Source organism: Amblyraja radiata, chromosome 27 (assembly GCF_010909765.2).
Source record: "Amblyraja radiata isolate CabotCenter1 chromosome 27, sAmbRad1.1.pri, whole genome shotgun sequence".
Lineage (NCBI taxonomy): Eukaryota > Metazoa > Chordata > Chondrichthyes > Rajiformes > Rajidae > Amblyraja > Amblyraja radiata.
In genome coordinates this window covers 16,938,276-16,945,593 of record NC_045982.1, presented here as the reverse complement: position 1 = coordinate 16,945,593, position 7,318 = coordinate 16,938,276, and positions in this window count along the sequence as shown.

Genomic DNA, 7,318 nt, shown 5'->3' with positions numbered 1-7,318 from the left:
TGTCTATGCTCTTTTTATGATTTGTAAATATTACTAGCGAAGTTATGACGATGATAGGAATAATGCGATTTGTTATGAAAGTTGCTTTAATGTTCAGTGTTAAACTATTTTAGAATATATTATTCTTGAAATAAATTTTGAACTTAAAACATTTTAACATGAATGCATATAATTTCTATACTGAATGGCGGCCCAACTTGCCCACACTGGCCAACGTGCCCCATCTACACGTCCCACCTGCCTGCATTTGGCCGACATCCCTCTAATCCTATCCTATGTCTAAATGTTTCTTAAATGTTGCGATAGTACATGCATCAACTATCTCCTCTGGCAGCTCGTTCCATGCACCAACCACCCTTTGCTTGAAAAGGTTACTCCTCACGTTCCTATTAAATCTTTCCTCCTCACCTATGCCCTCTGGTTCTTGATTTCCCCTACACTGGGCATGAGTGTGCCCAATCTATTCCTATCATGATTTTGTACAGCTCTATAAGATCACTGCACATCCTCCTGCGCTACAGGGAATACAGTCCCTGTCTGCTCAATCTCTCCCTTTTGCTCAGGCCCTCGGGTCCTGGCAACACCCTCATAAATCTTCTCCGCACCCTTTCCTGTTTGACATCTTTCCTACAACGTGGTGCCCAAAACTGAGCACAATACTCTAAATACCCTCACCGACATCTTATACAACTGCAACAGGACCTCCCAACTTCTATACTTAATGCCCTGACTGCTGAAGGCCAATGTGCCCAAAGCCTTGTTGACCAACCTATCTGCCTGAGATGCCACATTCAACAAACTATGTACCTGTACTCCTAGATCCCTCTGCCCTACAACACTCCCGAGCCCCACCATTCACTATGTAAGTTCTACCTATGTTTGTGCTACCAAAATGCAACACTTCACATTTCTCTGTTAAATTCCATCAACAATTCCTCAGCCCACCTGCCCAACTGATCAAGATCCTGCTGTAATTTCTGACAACCATCTTCATGGCGGGACTGTCATATGAGGAAAGATTAGCAAGACTTGGCTTGTATTCATTGGAATTTAGTAAGATGAGAGGGGAATTTATAGAAGCATATAAAATTATAAAAGGACTGGACAAGCTAGATGCAGGAAAAATGTTCCCAATGTTGGGGGAGTCAAGGAGCAGGAGCCACAGTCTAAGAATAAAGGGGAGGCCATTTAAAACTGAGATGAGAAAAAACGTTTTCACCCAGAGAGTTGTGAATTTGTGGAATTCTCTGCCACAGAATTTAAAAGAGAGTTAGATAGAGTGCTAGGGGCTAGCGGAATTAAAGGATATGGGGAGAAGACAGGTACGGGTTACTGATTGTGGATGATCAGCCATGATCACAATGAATGGCGATGTTGGCTCGAAGGGCCGAATAGCCTCCTCCTGCAACTATTTTCTATGTTTCTATGTTTGCTCTATTATAGAATAGTTGAGATATCATGGAATTTCCTGCAGAAACCCAACCCAAATCACCCCATAATATATTTCTACATGTGTTTAAGAAGGAACTGCAGATGCTGGAAAATCAAAGGTACACAAAAATGCTGGAGAAACTCAGCGGGTGCAGCAGCATCTATGGAGCGAAGGAAATAGGCAACGTTTCGGGCCGAACCCCTTCTTCAGACTGATAGTGTTTCATACCCAGTGAAAATACCTGCAGACAGTGAGGGCGTGCTGAAAACAAAATTACAATTTGGTGACCAACCAAGTACAATGGAAAATGTTCTGTCACCTGTAAAGCCTGAAATCTTAGTAGCAAAACCAGGTAACAATGTTGATGGATAAATGTCATCAATTCTGCCTGTAGCACCATTTCGCAATTTAACCATGATAATCAAATCTTTCCTTTTTACATTTCTAAAATGATTCAAACACAAGGGCTCTATATTTTTGTTCATGTCTGATTCAATGGTTTGTAAGCCTACATCTTGAAGACCATTTTGAGCAAAAAAAATGTTGTATATAAAAGTAGGTTGATATGGATACAGTACAGAAGCTCATTGATCCAATATGCCCACACAGGCTCTCCACCAGAGCAACATGATGGTGAATATTTGAACATAAATACATTTTAACATTACACTATGACTGAAACAAAGATATTAATTTAACTCCAATTCTGTGCATCCATTTTCTCTTTAACAAACGTGCCGAAGAGGTTCTTCGCTATAGGCTTTAGTCTCTTTTAGTTTTAAAAACATACAATATCCAACATGGAACACTTTAACAAAGCTATACAATAGAATGTCAATAATCTGAACAATTACCATCCCACCTTTCCTATTGAACAGAAACGAGAAACAACTAATACAATTGTTATCATTAACATTTTAAGGGGCAAATAAATTTCAAATTGATACAACTTACATTTTGAACCCCTCGGGTAACTCTTATACTTTTCTTGCTTTAATAGAAATGACTCAGCACAGAATGTTCCTCAGTCACTCTTGTCAACGGTATCATAAACTTAAGACTTGTTCATCTTCGTCGGCCAGGATTTCTCGTGCTGCATGAACTTGGCAGCTTTCTGGATCTTCTCCCCCAGAACTCAGGAACTCAGGAACTTAGCCTTGCCATCAGGCTCTCTAGAAATCCAGCCAGACTCTTTGTCACTTTCCTGAAATTCTGTATCATGGTCTGTATGTGAATCTAAGTCGATAGGCTCATCAGAATTCGACGGATCTATGCAGTTAATGCACAGTTAATGCACAAGATTTGGCACCATCTTGTGCAGTTTTGGTTGCAATGCCAGTGAATGGCATCTTGCAAACTTTGCAAGTAATGATGTCTCTAGATCTGTGGACCTGGGAAAAGTTCAAACAATACAATGACATGAATGAAACGAGAAGGAAACACAAAATATTATTAGGAACAAATAGAACCCATTGCTCTTGTTGATCAGAGCAATAGACACATTGTAAATGTTGATGAGAATAAAATGATGAATTTAAGAAAAAGTGAAAGCAAAGTCCTGTTGCAATGCTGGCAAACAGTACCAACTAACAACATCAAGCTAAAGGAAAGCAAGAAATTCATTGTCCTATCAGGGACACATGACAATAAAACTCTCTTGATCTCTCTCTTGAGACTCAGGACTTCAAGTTCATTTGCACCTCTGCTAAATCATAAAGATTCATTTTTTATAATATAAAGAGACACAACTATGATACTAAGGCAAGATGTTCAGAGATTCAGGCAAAATAGCTATAAAAGTTTTAGAAATTCCTTTAAATCATAAATGGTGTTTAATGCTAATGGATGTTTAATGTTAAGCAGAGCTACTTGTAGACATATTAAGGGGAAAGGTGAATATCATATAGGAAACCACCAAAACAGATCATGAGGCAGAAAAAGAATTCCACATCACATTTGATGTTATCCAAGAGATAATGTCAATATGGACCAGATGATATTTCTGCCACCTCCCCATTATTATTTACATTATTGTCTAACAGGTGTTTTTTCTCGCTTCAGAAAATATAGCACAAGCAGGATATTGAGTTCCTGTCGACTGCAAAAAAAAAAAAAACTTTAGTAATCAGCAAGACCTTACACTCAGGTGGTGGTTGCGGAGATGCTCAAGTCGTGTGACTCGCTTGTCACAGGAATTGTAATAATATGGTCTCTCTCCTGTATGTGATCGTAGATGTCGCTTCAAGTCAGATTTCCTCTTCACAGTATGTGTACAGAAAGGACACTTGGATCTCACCTTTCGTAATACGTTACAGTCTCCTTAGAAAGAAATTCAGATGCTTAGTGTGATCTTTGATTTAAATCTTTTTATTTGAATTTCACAGCAATTTGCATACATACAATGATAACAGACAGTGACAGTCAAGGCATAATTGTGCAACAGTATGTAAGCTACCCTCAAAGCCCTTACCCTTACCCACCTTCAACCCACCCGAATCAGGTCGGAACCAAACGGGGACAAACAACACTCACATACATACACATCCACACAAATATGGTAAGATAAACGAAACATAAAGTACTAAAAAAAAAAAAGTGGGTCACTAATAACAGTAAATAAGTAAGTAATTAAATAAATAAGTGTGGGGAGGGGGGGGGGGGGAGTTAAGGGGAGAGCAGCTGCAGTAGAGCAGGACAATGGTGGAGAGCACTCAGTCCTCTTCCGAGTCCGGGGACAAGTTGAGAGAGTTAACAAGTTCCAAGAAAGGGTTCCATGTATCTAGGAATGTCTTGGTAGAGCCTTTGAGAGAGAACCTAAGTTTTTCAAGCTTTAAATTGTAAAGCACCTCCTTAATCCAGCGGGTGTGTGTCGGGGGACAGGTGAGCCTCCAGTTAAGCAAGATCAGTCTCCGGGCTAACAAGGTTGTAAAAGCTAGAACCCGTGTCACTGCAACAGAGAGGTTGGTGTTGGGAGGGGTACCAAAAATGGCTGACAGTGGGTTTGGAGGAATAGTCTGGCCATAGGCTCTGCTTATCAAATACTCCTCCAAAAGGCTGCTAGGTATCGGTTGGCAGGAGATTGATTACATCTGTTGCAGGTGTCCCTAACAGCGGGGTAAATTCTAGATAATCTTGCATTTGTGTAGTGGACTTTGTGAAGGACTTTGCATTGGATTAGGCCATGACGGGCACATATGGAGGAAGAATGGGTCAAGTCCAAGGCAGAGTCCCATTGCTGGTCTGTTAGTTTCGTATTCAGCTCACCCTCCCACGCAGCTTTTAATGAGGTATGAGGTTTCAATATAACCGACCCTAACAAGTTATACAAAACAGAGATGCATTTCTTCCGGCTGGGATCTAGAGCTAAGATGGTATCGGTCAGGGTTTCAGGGGGGCGATTTGGGAAATGGGGGAATGTCTTCTTCACAAAATCCCAAATCTGGAAAAAACGAAAAAGGTGGGAGTTTGGGAGGCTATAGTTGGACGAGAGCTCCGCAAAAGATGAAAAGATGCCATCCTTGTATAGGTTTTTGATACTACTGATACCGTTGCTATGCCAGGTTTTGAATGCGTGGTCTGTACTTGGAGGTTTAAAGATGCGGTTTTTAAGCAGTGGGGTCAAGATGGAAGGGCCTTGTAAACCGAAGTTTTTCCTGAGTTGACTCCATATCTTGAGCGAGAGGGACGCAATTGGGCCTGCACCCACAGATGTTATAGGAAGGGGGAGTTGGGAGCATAGGACAGACCGCAACGGGAGATGTGAACTCGCCTTTTCCATGTGTACCCAGGTCGGTAGGTGGTCGCAATCATCATTCATCCAATACAGGAGTTTTTGCAAGTTAGCTGCCCAATAGTATCGCCTAAAGTCAGGAAGTGCCAAACCGCCGTCACTCTTAGGAGACTGCAGTATCGCCTTTCGGATTCTAACCGGTTTGCTACCCCATAAAAATTTAGATATTGTCCTTTCTAATTTATCAAAAAAAGATTTAGTGATAAGTATAGGGACGTGCTGGAAAAGATACAGGAATTTGGGTAGGACGACCATCTTGACCAGATTTATCTGGCCCACGAGGGATAGCGGTAAAACTGACCAGCGGTCAAAATCTCTTTCAGCTTTCTCAACCAGAGGCAGAAAGTTTGTGTGGAACATATCAGATAAGGGTGTTGTGATAAAGACGCCGAGGTAGCGAAACCCGTCCTCTGCCCATTTGAATGAGGTAATAGCTCACTCTTTTGGAAGTTAAGTTTATAACCAGAATACGTGCCAAACCGTTCTAAAATATTCGTAATCACAGGGAGAGAGCTGACTGGGTTCAAGATGTACAGGAGCAGGTCATCTGCATACAATGAGACTTTATGAATTGTGTCGAACCGTGTAATACCTTTAAAGCCCTTCTCTGAGCGTAACCAGACCGCCAAGGGTTCTATCGCGACAGCAAACAGAAGTGGTGATAACGGGCAACCCTGTCTGGTACCTCTCTGAAGGGGGAAGTGGGGCGACAGTGTGCCGTTTGTTTGTACTGAGGCCACCGGGGACGAGTATAATAGACTGACCCAAAGAATAAAACTATTACCGAGGCCAAACCTGTCCATCGCCTCATATAGGTACCTCCACTCGACCCTGTCGAAAGCTTCTTCGGCGTCGAGGGAGACCACTATCTCCGGGGTCTCACTACTCGGTGAATGGATGATGTTAAGGAGACGCCTACTATTGTGGGAAGACTGTCGGCCTGGTATGAACCCTGTTTGGTCTAACGAGATAATAGAGGGCATCACTCGTTGAAGACGGAGCGCAAGGGCTTTAGAGAGGATTTTGAGGTCCACATTTAGGAGTGAAATTGGTCTATAGCTACTACAAAGCAGGGGATCTTTCTCCTTTTTAAGAATTAGGGAGATAGTAGCCCACGACAAGGTGGGCAGTAGGCGACGATGTAAAAACGCCTCATTGTACATATCTCTCAGGACTGGTGCGAGGAGAGCAGAGAAAGCTTTGTAATATTCTACAGTGAAGCTTCAGGGCCGGGTGACTTTCCGCTTTGCAGCGATGTGATGGCTGCTTGGACCTCAGCAACAGTTATGGGACCACCCAAGTCTCTCGTGGCTTCATCGTCAATTTGGGGAAACGTCATACTACTGAGCAAGTCACCTGCAGTGGGAGGACAATCGGAAACGTATAGTTCAGCGTAGAATTTAGCAAATGCTTCATTAATTCTAAGAGGATCTGTATGAATCTCCCCTAAGCTGGATCTAATGGCTGGAATTAGCCGTGACGTCGCCTCGGTTCTGGCCTGATGGGCCAAAAGCTTCCCAGCTTTATCCCCAGATTCAAAAAAGTGTTGCCTAGATTTAAGCAGTCGTAGCTTAGCTTTATTAGTAGACGTGAGGTCAAAGTCTGTTTGTAACCTAAGGCGTTCTCTATAAAGGTTAGGGTCTGGGTCAGATGCATATTTGTCATCAATGTCCTTTATTTTTTGTAACAGGTCTGCCGTTTGGGACGTCTTTGTTCTTTTCAGGTTGGAGGCAAAAGAGATAAGTTGGCCCCTAATATAGGCTTTTGAAGCTTCCCAGAGTATACCTCTTTCTATGTCCGGTGAGTCATTCAGCTCAAAATATAAGGTGATTTGGGAGTGCAAGAATTGCATGTAGTGAGCCTCTGCTAATAATGAGGAGTTGAACCTCCACTGTTTAAAGGGGTTAGTTCGTTTACGAAAGTGGAGATCGAGGGAGGTTGCAGCGTGATCTGATATTACGATGCTATGATACTCGCTGGATTTGATTTTGGAGAGCAGTCTGTTATCTAAGAGAAAGAAGTCTATACAGGTATAGGTACGGTGCACGTGGGAAAAAAATGAAAATAATTTAGTCGTGGGGAATGTAAATCTCCAT